The following is a 20718-nucleotide window of genomic DNA, read 5'->3' as shown; positions in this document are numbered from 1 at the left end:
TCTGATGGGAACAGAGGTGGGCAGTTAAATAAACTTGGGGTGGGGGGAGAAGGCCTTTTTCCTAAATGGAACTTCTTGGGATTGTGGTGTCTGTGGCTGGCCTGACCTATACAGTCTCTTACTCAAGGCTCTTGTTCGCCTTTAGAAATGGGCTGTGTAAAATTCATAGTAATAATTTTCCTTCTCATGGTATATTCTCCTTTTCATCTCTAATGATTCAGTGCTCTCTCTTCTTGGGAGCTGCATCGCTTGTGGTAGGTGGCAGATCCCTGCTCCTAAGAGTTGCACCTGTTTTCAGAAATACAACAGACTCAGCATTTTGAAGCGTTTCAGTTTGCTGGAGTTTTATGTTTTGTCCCACTCATTAAAGCAAATTTGGTACTCGGAGGAGGATTATCTAGGTACATGTCCAAAACTACAATGTATACAATAAATTCAAAAAAGTATGCTCTGTCTTTGAATATTTACAGTTGTTGCTGGGTTTATGGTATTTGTCTGATATTTTCTTCATTTCAATGTTTGCTGGAGTCTGTTTCCTTCCTACATACTGGTAACACGTCCATCTCCTCTGGGATGACTCATGCTGGTGCTGAGGGAGGATTCCTGCCTTGAAGCCATGGCAAGTAAGTGCTGGAGTGACCTGTTGATTCAGACAGTGGACACTGAAGTGACAGATTTGCTAGAGTGATTTTCTCAGTGGATTTTACTGCTTGAAGTGCCAAACAAATGCTTCCTTGGTAGCAAAATCCGTTTCTGATAAACCTTTGTATTTTGCTTGTCATTTGAACTAGTGATTCCCATGGAGACAGAAGCTCAGCCGGGCTGGCTGCCGTCCTGACTGTTGATCCATGCTTTCATCCCAGCCTAGGAAATCTGAAGGCAGTCACATTGGTTGGACACATGGAAGTTATGTGCCGGATCTAATGTACACTGAGTTTGAAAATTAAAAAAAAAAGGCAAGAAATGCTCTGTGGAACTCTTTTTTAGTTCTGACATGGAGAAGGTGATATAGGTACCACAAGTGGTTCTGAAACAGGAAGGCAGGGAAGTACAGCAGGGCTGGACTTGGCAATACACCTCATGCAGGCAGCACACCTCATGCTTCACTGTTCAGCCTCAGCAGGTGCTGCTGTCTCAGTGGTTCTGACAACCCAGGATGCAGCAGACATTAGCACTGATTTGGTGGGAAAAGTCACTACTTTGTTTCTGCATCAAATTACGTAGAATTGCCTGAAATCAGGTGTACAATCCCCTTTTCCTGTAACTTCAAGCTGTAATTTCTATTGAGGGTTGCTCTTTAACTGCAAAGGGGTGAGTTGCTGATCATCTACTGTGTTGCTGGCCATGTTTATCAAAGATTGGTTTTGTTGGATGTTGTAGACTTGGTGACCTCGACAAGGCCGGAGAAATGGGCCAACGGAAATCTTACAAAATCCAGCAAAGGGAAATGCCAAATCCTGCACCTCCTGGTGCAGGAACAACCCCACATACAAGCTGGGGTGGTGGAAAACAGCTGGAAAAACTGCTTTGTAGAATAGGATCTGGGGGCACTGGGTGGGCAGCAAGTTGGACGTGAGACAGCAATGTGCCCTTAGAGTACAGAAGGCCAGTGGCATCCTGGGCAGCCCTCAGAGCATTGCCAGCAGGTCAGGGGACAGTGATCCTTCTCCTCTGCTCAGCACTGGTGAGGCCACACCTGGGCTGCTGGGTCCAGCATCTGGCTCCCCTGTCCAAAAAAATTCATGGACACATTGGAGTGAGTGCAGTGATGGTCTGTGAAGATGATTAAGGCATTTGGAGCATCTGTCACACAAGGAGAGTGTGAGAGCTGGGACTGCTCATCCTGGAAAAGAGACAGCTCAGGGAGATCTTGTCCTGTGTACAAATACCTGATGAGGGGAGGAAAGGTGACGGAGACCTATTCTTCCCAGTGGTGCTCAGTGATAGGACAAGAGACTGTGCACAAACTGGAACAGGGAATTCTGTTCAGGCAGAAGAAACCCCTTTGTTTTTTTTCTAAGGATAATTGAACACTGGTGCAAGTTGCCTAGAGAGGATGTCTCCATTTGTGGAGATATTAATTCTCAACAGAGACAGCCTCACCTGATCCACAGACACCTTCAGGTGTTTGGCAGCATTTCCAGGGACATCTAAATGTTTTCTGACTTGATTCCATTTCTCTGAGAAGCAGTGATTTAAAAATTCCTGTGGACCAGGAAGAGAACAGCAGGCTGAGCCAGATGACTTGGGGATTTCTCATGCTCCATGGAGCCTTGGGCACCGTGTGTGCAAGACATTTCCCCATTCAGATGTATAAAACAGTGTTGGTCTCCTCTGCTTCTTACAGTTGTCTTCCCATCCCTTGCCCACAACTGCCAAGACAGACTGAGCTCAGCATGGTAAAAACTCCCCAAGCAAATGACACTACATTTAACTTGTAAGCTCTTAAATGGGCCGTTGTGTCAGGCTGTTGTCTGCTAATACAGCATAAAAGAGAAAGGGACGTGTATATAATACACAGAAATTAAGTTACAGATTACCAGGCAGTGGTTGGGACTCAGCTTACAGATGTACACAAATTGAATTGTCTGCTTGGTCCATGGAGATTGGATCAATAAGCAATGGAGCCTGGAGAGCTGTTCTTCTGCATCTTGATCAGCTGAATTTTGATTCTGTGTCTTGGATGTGCTCAAGTAGCTCTTCAGCTCTGTTGAAGTATGAAGGCGCACATTTACACAGCTTGTGTAGACACCTGTAGCTCAAAGGCTTGAGCTGTGAACTCCATTTCATGTATGCAAATGACCAAGTGATGCAGTATTTAGTAATATAAAAACATGTAGCAGGTTTTTAACAATCTCAATGACAGTCTTTGTTAGGAGATGGCTGCAACTCATAGAATGGTCTTCTATTTGCTATTAAACATTTCCCCATTCAGCACAAACTATAGAAACATAGAGCAGTTCTGATCTGAAGGGATCTCATGAGGTACATGGTGCTAATAATGCCAAAGAAGTGGTTTCAATCCCCTCATGGGCATTTCACTGAGAGATGGACTTGATTCTCCTTGTGAGTCCCTTCGAACTCAGAGTATTGATTCTGAGGTCTTTGGTTCAACATCTTGCTCAAAGGAGGATCAGAGCTTGTTTCTTAGGGGATGGTCCATCTGGGCTTTGAAAGTCTCCAAGGATGGAGACTGCACAACCTCTCTGGGCAATCTGCTCTGATGTTTGACTGCCCTTTTGGGGAAGGATTTTTTCCTTAAACCCTTGTGCCTGTTTCCTCTTGTTCTCCCTCTGTCCTGCAGTGCAGATCCCAGCTCTGTTTCCCAGATAGCTCCCCACAGGTATGGGTAGGTAAGTTTCCCCAAAGTAATCCCACCTCAGTGCTGACCAGCACCAGCTCCCTCAGCCTCCCTGCCCAGGGCGAGTGCTCCAGCTCCAACCACCTTGGTGATCTCTTCTGGACTGGCTCCAGTTTGTTGTTTTTATTGGCCCAAAACTGGAGCCAGTACTTGAGCTGCAGTCTGCCTTCCAGAACTTTTCCATGTAAAGGAGAATTATTCTAGTTGCCTTTCGCCTTTGCGTAACTGGAGACATGAAAAATTTCAGAATTTTGCTTCCCCTAAGAGGTTGTGTAATACTTGACAAAGTCTGAAGCGAGACAAAGAAGCTGCTTATAACCCTGATCACTGCTCCTCTGGGTTGATAATTACTTGTTGTTTGGGTTTTTTCTAGTACCCAGTGGCTGCTATTATGAGACAATAAATTTTTGAAAGTATGGATTGCTCAGTATAATAGGGAATGAAGTCTAGAAAGGCCTTCAGAAAATGAATCTGTTGCCTTCCTTTTGTTCCCTTAATGCCAGACAGATTATTTGTTGTGTTCATTTTGTTTCCACAATGGAAACTACCTTCCCAAGCAGTCTAGTCCAGTGTTGTCGTGACCTTACCCTGTTCCCAGCCTCCTCCCTTGTCCAACTTCAGCCAACCATCCTGGCCCTTCTCTCTGCTCCTCTAGGGTATGGGGAGGGAGTCTGAACTAGGAATGAGCAGGAGCAAAGGAAGGGACAGTCGGGGAAAAGCTGAATAAAGCTACAGCTCCTCAGAATTAGGAGGGTGAGGAGGGTTTTGGTGCTCTGTACAGCCCCGTGTGCCAGCAGGGCCATGGCCAGCGATGGAGGGAGGCTGCACAGCCTGGCTGGTTGCCCTGGCCCCACCAGCCCAGCCCTGCTGGCACCAATATGGTACATTTATTTGGAATGTCTCTCCCAGACAGAGCTGGCTCAAGTGAAATGCTTTGCTGGCATTCAAGTAAGAGGATCATTCCCTGTTGGAATTTTACAATCCACTTCATAAAAAATAGTGTTGTAGTTCTGGTTTGCATTGCAGCTGCTATTTAATCTGGTCAAAGAGAAAAAAGCCGAGAACTTGTACAACATGATTTATGATGTTGTCAGTGCTTTGGCACTTATTTCAGCTGTATGAGTTATAAAAACCAAAGACCATGTCTCTGCAACCTGAAGAGTGACTCTTCGCCAAAGCTGTATCATAGTAAACTAATGCTCTGAACGCCTTTTTGACTGCATCCGAGAATACTTTGCTAGATGGAGCAGTTGCTTTCCCAAAGTGTTCTTCTTCAAGGACTAGGAAATTAGCCCTGCCTTATAAGTACACTTCTAGTGTATTAAACCATTGACAAATGCAGTGTAGCCATTTGTCATGGTTTAACCCCAGTGATCTACCCAGCCCCACACAGCCCCTTGCTCACTCCCCACCAGCGGGAATGGGGAGAGAATAAGGAGGGTGAAAGCTGGAAAACTCATGGGTTGAGATAAGGACAATTTAACAGCTTAAACAAACACCACACACAAGCAAAGCAAAACCAAGGAACTAATTGACTGCTTCCCCCAGCAGGCAGATGTTCAGCCATTCCCAGGAGGGCAGGGCTCCATCACATGCAGCCGTGACTTCTGAAGACAAACCCCATCACTCCAAACTTTCCCCCTTCCTCCTTCTTCTCCCCACTTTATGTACTGAGCATGATGCCACATGGTCTGGAAGGTCCCTTTGGTCATTTGGGGTCACCTGTCCCAGCTCTGTCTCCTCCCACCCTCCCAGGCACCCCCAGCCTCCTCACAAGGACGGCCATATGAAAAGCAGAAAAGGCCTTGGCTCTGTGTGAGCCCTGCTCAGCAATAACAAAAACATTTCCATGTTATCAACCCATGTTCAGCACAAATCCAAAACACAGCCCTATACTAGCAACTGTGAAGAAAATAAACTCCACCCCAGCTGAAACCAGCACACCATTCTAAACTTGTCTGAAGTGGGCATCTGATGGCTCAGTTTATCTGAACTTAGTCATCTGGATGTGGCTCAGCTGCTCTGTTCAAAGTAAATCATCTGGATGCATCTGCTGTTCCGTCCTCCCAGCACTGGTCTAGGACTGTGCAAAAGTGGGCAGAGCTACCTCAGCCACAGCATCATGGAATGGATTGGGGTTGGGAGGGACCTTAAAGACCATCTTGTTCCAAACCCCTGCCATGGGTAGGAACATCTTTCACCAGCCCAGGCTGCCCAAAGCCAGATCCAGCCTGGCCTTGAACACTTCCAGGGATGGAGCAGCCACAACTTCTCTGGGCGTTCCAGTAGCTCATTATCCTCACAGTAAATGTGTGTTCCAGTAACTCATTACCTTCACATTACCCTTCCTAATATCTAACCTAGATCTGCCCTCTTCCAGTTTAAGACTGTTACCCTTATCCTATCACTACACTCCCTGATGAAGAGTCGCTCCCCATCTTTCCTGTAGACCCCCTTTAGGTACTGAAAGGTGCTCTAAGGTCTCCCTGGAGCCTTCTCTTCTCCAGGCTGAACAACCCCAGCTCTTTCAGCCTGTCTGCACACAGGATGTCGTGTGGGAGAGTGTCAAATGCTCTGCACAAAGCCAGGTAGATGACATCAGTTGCTCTTCCATTATCCACCAGTGCTGTGGTGGATATCCACCAACTCCATCTTAGAAGACAATTGCATTTTTCAGGCATGATTTGTGCTTAGTGAAACCCTGTTGACTTACTAGACACCTTATTATTTTCCATGTGCCTTAGCATAATTTCCAGAAGAATCTGCTCCATGATCTGGCCAGGTGCCAAGGTGAGATTGACTGGCATGTAGTTTCTCAGTCTTCCTTTTTTTTCCTTTTAAAAAATGGGGTTGTGTTTCCCCTTTTCCATTCAGCTGGAACTTCCCCAGACTGCCATGACTTCCCCAATATGACAGAGAGTGGCTTAACCACTTTATCCAACAGTTCCCGTAGGTCCCACAGATGCAGCTCATCAGCCTCAATGGACTTGTGCTCCTTCAGGAACCTCTTGGATTGCTTATGTCCTGCCATGTTGCCCCTCCAGCAGGTACTGGGGTGGTAGAAGTCCCCCATGAGGAGCAGGGCTTGTGAGGCTGCTCCTACCTGTCTGTAGAGGGCCTCATTTGCTTGGTCTTCTGTTGGAGCAGCCTGTAGCAAACCCCCCCTTATAGGGGTTACCTGTCCCTGCCCTCCCTTTAACCCTGACCCATGAGCTCTCCTCCATCCCCAGGCAAAGCTCCAGGCACTCCAACATTGACATAGAGGGCAACACTCCCTCCTCATATCCCTTGCCTGTCCTTCCTAAAAAGCCTCTATCCTTCTATTCAAACTCCAGTCACAGGAGCCATCCCTCCATGTCTCCATGATGCTGATAACATCATGGCCCTGCTGGCCTGTGCGCATCTCTAACTTCTGATAAGCTTGTATTTGACAGAGACAAAGAACACACGTGGGGCTGATTACTGCACATTGCCTTCTGGTGACTGTGAGTCTCAGCCCAGAGGTCTGGAGAGAAAGCAGCATCCTTTTAGGGGAGTGTCTCTCAAAAGAATTAGTCACCAGTGTTGCTAAATCAACTAAGTGTCTCTCAACCACTCTACTCATACTTAAATCCATCGTTGGAAAAAGGGATTTGCCATAGATAGCATATTACTATGCTATTTAAGAGTACATTAAGTCTTAAAATTACTAAAATGTGGCATTAAATACTGAATTAGCAGTGTCAATTCTCTTTGACCATAAGTAATGTGGTTTTCACTAAGCAAGAAATCTGCAGATAAAGATTTGTAGGATCCTCTTTATATTTTACAGTACTTAAGAGATTGTCCAATTTCACAGATATCCTCGGACAGAAATTTCCTGGCAGCCTGGCACACCAGCCTTCTCCCACCAGCTCGCAGTGGAGAGCTCAACATGTTGTTTCTTGGTGTTTCTGTCCCCGGGTGGCCCAAGTGAACCACCCACACAATGTCAGTTCCACACAGGGAGATGCTGAAGCCCTTTGTGAAACAGTCCACAAAACGGCTTTTTGCTTCAGAGAGGTGCCTGCAGTATTTTCTCATGTGTAGATACCTAAATGAACACCATGCATCACGCTGTCTTTTGCTGGAGAGTTAGCCAGTGCTGGGGAAGCTTTAGTGATGTTTTAAAAACAAAGCACCAATTCCTTGATTGTTTTAACAAAAAAAAAGAAAATAAATGCTTTCGTGCACATTTAAAATGAGTCTGCATCCCTTAGCTTCTCTTGCCCTTTATTCAGTCAGGTAACAGGTGGATTAAACCACCCCCCTCAAACCCCACCTCAGGCTCTGGGGTAAAGGTTAGACCTGTGCTGCTGGGCTGCAGCTTTGGATATTTTCTGACACCAAGGAGGGAATTCCCAGAACTTTACAGGCTAATGTTATTGTTGGTGATCAGGGCTATAATTAGGTTTTTGAGAAGACTTGCTGGGAGATTTGTCTTGAGCTAGTCAGGACAAGCTTATTGACAGAGCCAAATAAGAATCTACTGGCTATGGCTGTGGGAAGAGGAGGCTTCACTCCTCCCTGCATCTGGCAGTGCTCCTGCAAGGTGGGATTAAAATGCAGACTTGTGGGACACCACGCAGAGCTAGGATTGGGCAAATACCCCTCTGTTGTTGTGTACACCTTGGCTGGGAATAGAGCATAGCAGGCTTCCATCTAGGTTGAGGGGTTTTAGGTTCTTCAGTCTCCTGAGGCTGAGGAATGGTGATGATGTTTTCAGGTTGGGTGAAATGAGAGCTTTTTGGTGGCAGGAAGAAAGCTGCATCTGTGCTTATGGAGGCACAGCACCCCAGGATGGAGTGTCTTTGGGGTGACCTGAGTCAGGGGCTGGATGCCCTGGTGGAATCTGTTCCTGCTGCCTTGGTGCTTATAGCTTCTCCCAACAGTGTTTGGGCAGGCATCAGCAGGAGGTTCCCATCACACAGCTTTGGGTTTATGCCAGGGATGAGTTCCAGCACAGCACAGGTCCTGGGTATTTTAGCTCTCCCTGAGGGGACAGGTGTTGATATTCACTGAAAAAAAACCATTTAGGAATGTCAATATATTTTATGGAATGGAATTATTTTCTAATTAAACTGTGCAAGCTTAAAATGCTACGTTTGTGTACTTGTGCCTGAATAACTGCTCTTCTCACAAGACTGTGGTCTTCCCAAATCTGGTCTTTAAGATTTCCAAACCTTAGCTGTCCTCTCCCCGTGTAGTTATATATTTTCATAGTACAAAAACATATTTTAATTAGTGTCACTCAAGAAAAAAAAAAAAAGGCAGGAAGGCTGGGTCTGCACTGGTTAGGGATAGAGCACGGAGTGATGGAGGACTTGCTGTGGGCACTGCTGCCTGGTTGTCTACAGCACTTATTATGTACAGATATAGATCATGCTGGTTCTTTCTGGCCTTCAGTCTACAAATCTCTGCAGAAACCCCCCCTGCCCCACACTCTCTCAGGCAGATGGTGAGGCAGATGAAGAGCAGAGAGGCACCACTTCAGCAGGTGCCTTGTTGGTGCCAGAAATTTAAAAAAGCAAGTTGGGGGAAGGAAAATGTGCAACAGCATGGGCTGAAACTTCCCAGTGAGGAGCTCTGTGCTGCAAGGACACACAGGATGGTGTCTGGGGGGGAATGGGGACTGTGGATCAGTGAATTGACTCTAACTGGAGGGAAAAAAGGAAAGGAGGGAAAAGTGCGACCCTGAGGTGCAAAGGGCTGGGATGGTCTTTTTCATCTTGAGCACGTTGTTCATCTCTCACTAGCATGGGGAATGGGGAGTTTGTACTGCTTCCCTGTGTTAGGTGAGGATAACAACATCCCTTGAGAATCCCTGTAAACACTGTGGCAACACAAAGGACACAAGCATCTCAGAAAAGTGCAAATTTTGACATGCCAGGTGAGAAAATTAAAATGACAGAGAAGGCATCTGAGAAGAGGGTTGGTACCTGGGATCACAGTGATTTTAGCAATGTCTAAATGAGAAGGAAGGATACTGACAGGTCGGGGAAGAATCAAGGATATGGGGAGTGGCTCATCAGCTGAGAAAGAGGAAAGGCCTCTCTAAGTGCTGTAGATCTGGTTTTCCCATGGATTTGGGAGGCTGGTGACATACAGCTGGTCCTCGAGGTCTGTGCAGCAGGAGAGGTGATGTCTTGCCCAAGACACCTTCAGCACTTTAAACCCAAGTCCATTAATAAATACCACAACACTGTACATATTCTGCTGTTTATTGGCGGGAGGAGAGACGTGACCTTTTTGTGTTCTTTCCCTCTCCCTGGGAGCCTGATGGGCTTTGATAACCCACTTAATGGGTGCGTGGGCAGCGGGTGATGGCGTCAGAGTGACGAGAGGGAAGCGGTTCATTCCATATCCTCAGTGCTGCAACACTCTAAAAATAAACACGTCTCACGTCGGGAGTCTCTGGCTGTGCCTTGGCTCCTCTCTGCAGTTCCTCTCCCTGGTGTGTCTGTCAGCGCTGCTCTGCAGCAGCTGATGCACTGTGCTGCCTCTGAAGCATCTGAGTCACCAGGGACCGCGATGCGGGGTGGTTTTGCATGGCTGGGAGCACAGAGGAGCCGTGGAGCAGTCATCAGGCCTCACTGCTGGAATTTCAGGGACCAGTGCACCCGCAGCAAACAGCTCCTCTGGGTGCCAAGCTGTGAAGCAGAGATTTGGCCTCACCCCAAATCTACACCAGCGGCAATGAATGGAGAGTGGGTTTAACTCAACACACCTGGGACAGGTCGGCAGAACTGTGCTGGAGGAATGGAGCATCTTTGCTGAAGAGCAGGGGCAGGCAGGCAGCTGAGCTGGCTCGGGTAGGAGGATGTCACAGGCAGGGCCTGACCAAGAATGGTACCAGAGGTGGTGGAAGCAGTGGAAGAGGGGATCTATCCCCATGGGTCATGTCAGAACCCTGCAGTACTCACCACTCATGCTCTGAGCAAACACAGGCTGTGGCAGCCCGGTCCCGTGGTGCAGCTTGGACTGGCAGTGCCCTCAAACACCTCACCATGAGCTGTAGCAGCAGAGGGCATGACATGGAGCTTGGGCACATGCTCAGCTTGGGACAGGAAGGCTTGTCTGGAGAAGCAACACTTTGACAGGTGACATATTTACACACAGCAACTGTAGGATGGTTGCTGCAAACACAAACATGAGAAATAAAACCCTGGAGGACCCTGTTGCTGTAAGAAAAACACAAGTGCCATCACTGTAAGAAAAGAACATCCACCATTGTCCCCCTTCCTTTCCTTGCATGTCAGACATGGGCTCAGTGCATCACCCACCTGGGACAATTCAGGCCAGTGCCCATGGGCCCTCACTGGAGCAGACTGGGCTGGGCTGGGCTGGGAAGAGGCTGTGTTTGGGCTGTGATGTTTGTGCCACCAGTGAGACCAGCAGCTGCTTAGTGGCACCTGCTTTTGATGAGATCCTCCTCACCCTGCCCATGGAGCTGTCACTGGCTCTTCAGCCATCTCCTATATCATTCCTGCTTCAGCTTTTCTCCAGTGCTGAGCTGGGACTCTCCAGCCTGGAGAAGACAAACTGCAGAGGGATCTTTTCTGTGTACTGAGGGGAGTCAGGATCTCCTCAGGGTATCCAGAGAATGGATGACAGGCAGTGGACACAAACCAAAACACAGGAAGGTACATCGAAATATAAGGAAAAGCTGTTTTATGGTGAGGAAGGTCAAACACTGGATCAGGTTCCCCAGAGGTTGTGGAGGATCCATTTTTGGATGTACTCAAACCTGATAATACCCATCAATGAGAAGCTGCTCTGGCTGACACTGCTTGGGCAGAGGGTTGGACTGGATGATCTCAAGAGGTCTCTGGTGTTTCCAGCCAATGTGTAGTTTGGTGGTCCTGCTCCTTCATCCCTCCCCCAGCTCCTGCTGGACATGTGACCTGAGGCACAGCCATGCACAGTTTTCAGCAAGCTGTTTCTGGTGCTGTCCTCCTCCCCATGAAGCCCCTGGGTCCTCCCCTTACAGAGCAGCATCAGGAGAGATGGATTCCTCATCTTCACTAAAGCTCAATAAAGTGGCGCATTATCTCTGGACTGAAGGAGATTGAGTGGTAGGTGAGGGAGAAGGGAGCTTCTCTTTTTAATTGCATGTGTGACATGAAGGCAAAGCCTGTGGCTTCCATCATTGCTCTCCTGAGCTGCTTTTTCTCAGAGTTTTTTCCTAAGATGTTAACCAGAAGAGGCTAGGATTCTTTTTAAAATAATATAAAAAAGGCTTAAACTGGTAGCAGGTCAAAGACTTTAGCATTATTTCAGGCTGAGATGTCATTAGAATATAGCAGCTTACTGAGGAGATGGGGATCAGTCTCAGGCTGCTGTGGCACTCCTTTGGCCAGATTAGTGATGAATGGGAACTGGCTGGGCTGGGGTCAGTGCAGGCAGCTGTCCTGGCACAGCAGTTGTTGAGCTGGGCCTCCATCTCATGGGGAGGAAACAGAACACTGACTTATCCCTCAGCACCCTCCAGTGTGATCCTGTGACTGTTCCTGTCAAAAGCAGCAGCCTGAACCACATCTGAAATGTTCTTGTGCAAGTGTAAGGAGCACACACACGTGTGTGTATCTGTACTGCTCTTTATGGCACCCGGGAGTTGTCCAACCATCCTGAGAACTGTTTCCATAAAGAGGAGAAAATTATGTCAGAAACCTCGTTTTCTGTGATCCTACCGTGTTTATTGACAAAGAACATGTAAAGTGTAACTGCATCACAGGAGTGACTGAAGTGAAGCTAAGTTTCAACCTCTGATGGGCAGAGATGAACCTCAGAAGTGCTGTCCCCCAGCTTTTCCATCCAAGCTTGCCTGTACCAGATGCCTTTTCTGTGTCCTCTTCCAGTTTTTAACCTCTGTGTCACTACCTTCAGACAACCCCCCCGTACCTTGTTTGCGCTGTGTTTTCAAGTGAATTCAGGTCTTGGCATTTAGCTGTGGAATTATGATGATTTTCACAACCTGAAAATGTAAAAGGAGGCTGGGGCTTCCCACAACTAGCTGGAAAAGGGAGCAGTGAGCACGTACTGTGCTTACAGCATGCTTTGTGGGGGCCATAACTTTCCTGGAATGCCCTCCTCTACCAGCCTGCAGCAGCTGGTAGATATAAGAAATAAGAAGTTTCCATTTTCCATAGTTTCTTCCTACAGAGTCTATGTCAGATTTTAAGTCCATGAGAAAAGTAGGGAGCAGAAGAAAAAAGAAAGACAACTGATGTCCTCCTGAAACCCCAGTTTTGATTTTGGAGGAAAGACCACAGCAGACCCTGATTAAGTGTAGGATTTGTCCTGTTATCTTTTCTTCAGTAGCAACATCACATCCCACTCCTTGCATCTTACCTGAAGCTGCTCTGCTGTTCTACCCTGCATCTCCTCAGTTGCAGATCCCCCTGGATCCTCTTTTTGGCAAGGCACACCAAAATGTGCCTTTCCTGGAGAACTTTCCTGGCACCTTGCACTGCTTGTGCCCTATATGAGCAGGAATCCTGTTTGTAGACAGATACCAGGAACTAATTGAAAGATAAACAGACTGAGAGAAGCAGAAATTCAAATCAGTTTTCCTTTCTGTGTGACACTGAACAGCTCATCACCTTGCAGAGCATTGAGCTGAGAGGGTAACACACTGAAAAATTCATGTCAAAGTTCTGAAACATCCTGATTTGGAGGCACAAGAGAAATAGATCAGAAACAAGAATAAGCATTTTGAAATTGAGTAGTTAGGCAAAATGTATATAATCACAACTTGCTGTCTCAAAGGGAGGATGTGGCTTAAAACTCTTTGTTTTGTCAGGCAGCAAAGACAAGAGGGAAAACTTACTTCTGATCACTTTTCTTAATTTCTTCCTCTGTGACTGTACAGAGGAGGAAAAGGTGGGGGGGGAACTGTGGGTAACATGGCATTTTCAGGATGTTGTTGGTGCCCATGGCAACTCGAAGGGAGCCCAAGGCAATGTCTTTTCAGAGGGATGAGCAGTTGGTCAGGAACCCCCATTTGGTGTGTTGCCTCAAGGAAGGACATTAGGCCTTCTAAACTGCAGTCTGAAGGGAGGCGAGGCCGGTGTGACACTGCTCCATGGTTCGGAGAGCTCTGCCTCTCCTCCTGTGGGCCTCTTTCCCATTTGGTAGCCAAGCCTGTTAGTCCTCATTAGGCTGGCTTGGCACTGGTCACCTAGGGGCAGCTGAGTCCCAGCCCTACACACTGGTTTACCGGGATCTCAGCATCATCCTCGGGCTGCATCAGTCGGCCCTGTTGAGCCTGGACCAGTCCTCCATCTCCCTTTCACATCATCTCCCATTCCTGTTTGTACCTGGGATGTCCTGGAGCTCTCACCTACTCTTGGCAGCTCAAAAAGCAGGTGGCAGCTCCTCTGTTTTACAGAAGCTGCTGAAATTACAGCAGCATGGCTTTTCCCTTACACTTTGTTGAACAAAATGCTGTCAAGTACAGGTGCACACAAAAGTGAACGCTGGCACCGGGAGTGCTCCTCGGCTCAGCCACCTTTCCCACCACATTTTTGGGAGAGAGTTGTCAGGGTAACAGGTCTGACTCAGCCTGACAAGGTGGTGTTCAGAGGCAGAGACTAAGAGCAAGTGTGAATTAAATGAGGTTCGAAGTGTTCAACAGCAGGCACTTCCCCAGTGTAAACATTTTGTCTGGAAGCTTTGTCAGGTTTTAGTCTAAAGGAAGCAGCGAGGCTGGAGCAGACACATCTTTGGTGGAGATACACCTGTCCCAACCTGTGGCACGAGGCCGTGAGCTCCTGCCTTACCCCTGAGTCTCCTGCTCTTGGCAGGTCTGGGTCCAGTTTAACAGCAGAAGCTGTCCTGTCCCCAGCTCGCCCTCTGCAGTGTCACGTCTGGCTCCCAAAGGCACAACAAATCCTGCTGACAGTGGCTCTTGTGGCACCACTTTTCCCGGCATGCTTTACCTAAACCAAAGCATACAGATACAAACAGTGTTTTCTCCCTCCTCTTCTACTTACCCAGCGCATTTCAGGAACGAAATTGCAGGCTCCTTTCCTGACATTTAATTTTTCTCTCCGGCACTAGAGGGCAGACGGAAGGGCGGTGGAGCCGCGCAACCCTGACCCGTCTCAGCAGCTATGCGAGGGTGCAGAAATAAATCTGGCTTGAAAGGCTTTTCCCTTTGCCCATTACGAGCGCTCATCAAGAGTTGCATGCCCCAGCCTCTTTAGCGCTATTAAAGTTTAATAGTTCGATGCTGCGTTTCAGATGTAACACAACGCGAACCCCGCTTGCTCCTGGGCAGGCACCCCCGTCTGCTCTGGACATAAAGCGGGCAGCTGTGCTTTTTGTAGTTTGGGAAATGACTTTGTGTGATGGAGAACTTGCTTATTCCCTCGTGGCCAGGCCGCCTGCCCGCCCTAAGCAACCCTTTCCTCTTGTCCCCCCGCGCAGTGCCTGTGGGAGGGTGTTCCGCGGCTCCACAGCAGGGCAGCGGGGAGGACAGCGGGATGTACAGGGTGCGATTTGCCGGGGGATGGTGATGGAGCCGCATCACAAGCCAGGAAATACCAGCTCTCAACAGGCTCGGAGGATTTCTCATTAAACTCCCCGAAGGCAGGGGCACTTTCATGGGGCGCACAGGCGGATGCCTCATCACATGTTTGTTCTCTCTGCCAGGGAAGCCCTGTCTGAGAGGCACCAGGGCTGCGGCACGGAGGATTACACCCCGCCGGGATGCCCCGGCTCCCAGACTGCCTTTGTGGGGAGGAGAAAGGAGCATGTGAGCGGGAGCACCGCGTGTGCCGGCCCCGTGGGATGTTTGCTCCTGTCCCTGGATAAGGAGGAGACCCCTTGCGAAAGGCACGGTGGGTTTAACGCCGGGGTTGCTCTGGGATGAGGCAAAGCAGAAACCAAGTGAACCAGCTCCTCCTGCTCCCCCAGCTGCTGCTATTCGATGGCTGAAGGGCGAGGGGCAGATGGCAGCCGACAGCAACTCCTGTTGAACTAATTCATTTTATTCTTCGTCAGATTTTTGCAACGCCTGTAATTAGCACGCATGATATAAGTAATTATTTAATCGACAAATAAGACTAAAAATATTCTTCCTTTTGATTTTTCATTCAGTTCATCTCCTCAGCATATCCCTTACTAGGATGAAATTATCTGACATTTGTGGGTAATGGAGAGAAACTAAATTTCTTACATTCAAGTGAAACTGCACTGAAAAGGGTTTTCACAGTCGGCCACACCTTTTGAGTTAAGAATTTTGTTCTGTTTTCTACCCAGGAAAAGGAATCTCTTGTATCCTGGCAGTAAAATGGACACCAAAAGAGCTAGTGGATACTCCACTGGTCAGGACACTTAATTTGTGGAAGAGCTGACACTGGGTTTATTGTCTTCTCATTCTCATCTCTTATGCACAGTTTTTCAAGAAAAGCTCTGTTCTTTCAAACAAAATTTTGTTTTCAACAGGTCAGCATTTCCTGAGTGGAGAGAACAACTGTCAAATCTCCTGACACATCCCACCACAGGAGCTCTGAATGCTGAGGGAAGCTGGGACCAAACCCAGCGCTGCCTTGCCTCACCTCATGCTGCAGCAGCACCTGGGAAGGAGTGATGTCCTGGGTCCCAGCTGTGCTGAAGCTCTGTGCAGACCCACCACAACACTGGTCATTGCCTGGGCTATCTTGCAGTGTCAGGATGCTGATATATGCATCCTGGAGTTAATTTAGCAGCTCAGTTTTGTTCATGGTCTAATGCATTGCTCTTCATTCCTGGCCTGTAAAGGCCCATGCTGCTGACCCTCAGGAGCCACTGCAAAGTCCAGCTCCTTCTCCTGGCCCTAGGGGAGATGAATGGAAGGACAGTACCCAGGAAGAGGTGTCTGTTGGACCTGAATTCTTCTTTATGTTTGGATAGTCGACACTTCTGCAGTGAGACCTCATGGCTGAATTAGAATTTGGTAACTCAAGGACTACTGTCCTTCTGAAAACAAACCTCAGAAACTGGTTAATAGATGATACACAGATTTTCAGGTGAATAAGTAATCCATTGGCTGAAATGGGTTTGTAAGGGTTGCTCAGCAAGTAACACATACCGTGATGGCAGTGAGGTTTATTTCCCAAATAACATGCAAACCCAAAAATGTTTGCCATAGACTGTGAATAAAGAGCAATTGAACAAACCAGAGCAAAATGTGTGCAAAGGGTGTCCAGGCTGTTGTTTCTGTGTAATGTTGGCAAACTTGCAGGAGGCTGAACAAATCATTGTGTGTTTTACCCAGGATAACATTCGGAAGATGTCAGGAATATATGTCCATAAACACAAAGATGTGGGACAGGCACAGGAAATGATCCCTACTCAGAGGGAATGAGACTTATCACTTCTCTAGTGGAAACAACCACTTTCAGGCAAAAGGTGCTTGTGTTCAGTGCTGTTGGCCTTAAACAGCTGCTGAGCACTCTGCTCTGCTCCTTAATGAATGTGTCTAAGGGTCTCATGGATAGGAAACTTGAGTTTTACCTCTGATACTATTTCTGTATAGCATAAAAAGTACCCACTACTTCAAAATCCCTGCAGGAGAACAACTAACAGCATGTCTGTCTCATGAGATCACTCTGTGGGAGAGGTACTCATCCTTCCAAAATTTCTAGAGTCCAAGCACCACCAGGTCCTCTTACTGCTTGTCAGAATAAACCACGGCTTGGCAGGACATAGACTGCTCCATGAAATATTTTGGTTAATAGAACATTTGCATATTTCTGCCCTATCCTTTTCCTTCAGCTGGAAGCTCTTTAGGGCAGAGACTTAATTCCTTCATCTTCACCTAAGGGGACTCCTAATAAGGTAAAAACATGAAGGAGGGTGGCACAGGCTGCTGTTGTTTGAACTGCCTATGGAACTGGTAACTCCCCAAATTGTTTTGTGATACTGTGCAAGTGTTTCCCAGGCACCATGGAAAAGGATGAACATAGTCCTGGATAACCAAGGCTTCCTCCAGCCCTGGGTGTCAGTCTAGGGCTCCGTCCTAACTCAGCTGTGTCATCTCTAGCACACAAAAGGCATCATTGTGGTTTGTAGTAAAACTGTGCACTCAAGACAGCTAGAGAAATGCAATCTGAATAACTAGTGTATGTTTGCTGAGGAAAGGGATAAAAGGAAGCAAAGAGGATTTCTGTGAGCTTCCCTGTTGCAGGGTGTGATACCACAGCTCTGCTGCTCTGACTAGTATTTAGGAAGTGAGGAGAGCACTTCCAGCACAATTCACAATGGCAGCCAGGGCACAGAGTGGTTGTTGGGTTGGCAGGAGCTGCCCCAGGGCAGAGGAGATCCCAGCCTGTCCCTCCATCTCTCACACACCATCGCAGCAGATGGCCACCTCCACAGAGTGGTACCTGCCACTTCTCCGCCTGCCCACTCTGCTCTCAAAGCCTGCCTGTCAAAGCCTCTGCCAAAAATATTCAAGTAAAAAAGTGTGTAATTTAAATTACTAGAGGAGGGTTTAGGATGAGCTGCAATCCATGCCAGCAGTCCCAGTGGTGGCATTCCCCAGAGAGGGGACACAGCAGCCCAACCCCGCCTGACCGCGCCGCAGTTGACAGCTCAGTGACATAGACCTGAGGGGACACCAAGAAACCTTTCCAGGTGTTTATCACCTTCATGGCTTCAGAGACCAAGGGGGCTGTTGGCAGAGCAAGGGGGTGCTGGTGGCCCAAAAGGGCTTCTCTACTCTCGTGTACTTCAGCACCCTTATGTTGGGAGCTCCTTCTGTGCAAGATGGGAAGGGGAGGAGAATCTGTATCTCTGAGCAACCGTCACTGTTTCTTCTTCTTAAAGCCTAAAGATAGACCCCATATGGGCTCTGTGCAGCGCAGGCACCATACATACGGTGGATTTTTCTCTTGGCATTTTTTCAGGCAGCAATAGACCGATGGTGAGAGGCATCCCAGTGGTGGAGCCCACTCTTCCAAGAGCCTTGATAATGAATGCATTGGAGAATGGCTTTTCTGCCAGGTCAGAACAATAAAATACACCTCTATTTTGTCAACTATACCTTGCTAATATGACAAATATGACATGATATTGCATAATGATCTCACCAGCCTAGAGAGGAGAGATGCACACAGGAAGGGAAAGCAGGAAGGGTTTGTTTCCCACAGCACCTGGGATAGATGCAGAGGAGAATGTCAAAGCTGGTCCTGCTGCCCAGCAGGACATGGCTGGGCTCACTGAGACAGCCCCAGTTTCTTGCACAATGCAGCAGCACAGCCAGCCCCTTTCCTCTTCCTCTCCACAAGGAGAGAGACAAAGCTGAGGGAGGTCTGGAGCTCATGGGAGGGGAAGGAAACCCTAAGGTCTGAAGGCAGTGTCCCCTACATGGGGAGATAAGCACAGGTGATGCTGGTGCCCAGCACCACTGCCCTGCCCCTCCTGCAGTGCCTCTCCTGCAGTCCCAGAGCCCTCCGTGCAAGCCCCATCCCTCAGATCTGTCCTGAGGGAACTTGTGGCACACGGCATCCCTGTGTGGCAGAGGGACCATGCTGCTGCTGAGGGCTGTGATACCCAGTGGGTTGGCCTGTGTCTGGCATGTTTTCCAGTCACAGCCCCCACCTCATCCATTTCTGGGGGTTACTTACCCAAAAACACACAGTCACTGCATGATAGAAGTGCAGGGCTTCCTCTGTGGGGAGATGAAAGTGGGGATTGCTGAGTAGCTCTTATCTCAGTTTGAAAAGCCAAAAGAGATAAAAAAATAGATCACTTTCATGTGTTTTTGCAGATGTGGTTCTGTTAGCACAGCTTGTATCATTTGTACTGTGGTTACAGAAAATAACCAATTCCCGGTGACTATTGCCATTTCCACAACAGTTTTTCAATAGCCTTTGGCATCTTCAGACTTCTGCTGAAATGACTTCTGCAGTGATGGAGAGAGGAAAATTGTTCCAGGGAATGATGGACACCAGACCAGAAGCTTTGCTTCTGTTTTGACTCGTTTTACCTTGACGTTTCTGTACCTCAGGTGTGCAGCCAGCATGCAGACCTATGGAAAGGTGCTCTACAGCCACCTCTAGGAACCCAACACCCTGGGGGTTTTTGCATGATCCAGGCATGGAAATTGGAGCAAACACTGGGGCTGAAGCAGGAGGCTTAGCCAGGAAGCAGTGTTTGCAGGGCTGGTTCTCCCACTGCTGTGGTTTGGTTTCTGTACATTGCACTCCCTGCTCAGCAGGCACAGGGCAGGAGGGGAAAGCTGGTCCTATGGAAAATCCCTGGGCAAACATGCAGACCAGTGGAAAAATGCAAAACACAAAATCCAAGCATGGAGGCTCCCTCCTCTGATCATGCATAGCATGGTATGGCATTTTTTAGGGAAATAACCTGTCGTGGCTTATGTGCACCTGGAGACACAACAGCTCCAAGACATAACTTTGCTTTTCCCTGTGTATCTGTAATAGCTCCCTGTGGTTTTGGATCTCAAAGAGCCTCTTCCAGTGGGAATCACTACCCAGCAAAGAGGAGTTTCTCAGTGGTTGCAGTGTACAAGCAGGATGTTTGCTCCTGTTGCACGTTTGATGTGCACATAAAGGTGCCTGTTCTGGGGACAGCTACCTGCACACAGCCATTTTCCACTGCTCATTTTCTTTTCCCCTACCTACTGAGCTGTGAATTCCCTCATGCACTGGTGGAGCTACTGCTCATTAAAACTAATCAGCTGAGCAGATGCTGAAGAAAATAATGGGCCGGGAATAAAGAGAACATTGGTCATACACCGCCAAAAATCTCTGCAACAGGCTTTTGTAGTTCACTGAGTTTTCATTCTATTCCAAATCAACATGCAAACCAGCTCCACCAGGAGGAGAGCAGTTCAATGAGGAAAGGGAACTTCAAATTATGAAGGATTGATTGCCAAATGCTACAGAAGGGACCCATTATATGGAATATTCTGCACCGAACAAAACCTGCAACGCAGTAATGGATGTAAGTGCAAGTCAATCTCATCCAACTGCCACCACAGCCATAATTGGCAAAATGGAAACTCCCTGCCCATGCCCTGAACATCTCCCTGTGATACTGGAAGCTAAGAAGGATGCTCTCGCTTTCAGTAAGTTGATACATGGTGCAGAGTGGAACTGAGCTCAGAAAATGTCCTACATTAAGTTAATATTCAGGTTTACAAATAACTTAGGGCCAAAATTAGCCTTCAGTTGCATTAGTGTAAATGCAGTACAGCATCCCTGGGTGGATGGGATTTCCTGGACTGTAAATGGAGGGAGGATTTGGCCCTTGGAAGGCTGTAACAGGAAGAAGGGAGAGTGCATCCCATTATCTGGCTTTGCAGGGGAATTGATAGTGGTTTCTGT

This window comes from Corvus brachyrhynchos, unplaced genomic scaffold (assembly GCF_000691975.1).
Source record: "Corvus brachyrhynchos isolate BGI_N302 unplaced genomic scaffold, ASM69197v1 scaffold52, whole genome shotgun sequence".
In the NCBI taxonomy this organism is placed as follows: domain Eukaryota; kingdom Metazoa; phylum Chordata; class Aves; order Passeriformes; family Corvidae; genus Corvus; species Corvus brachyrhynchos.
Note: the sequence above shows the minus strand (reverse complement) of the source record.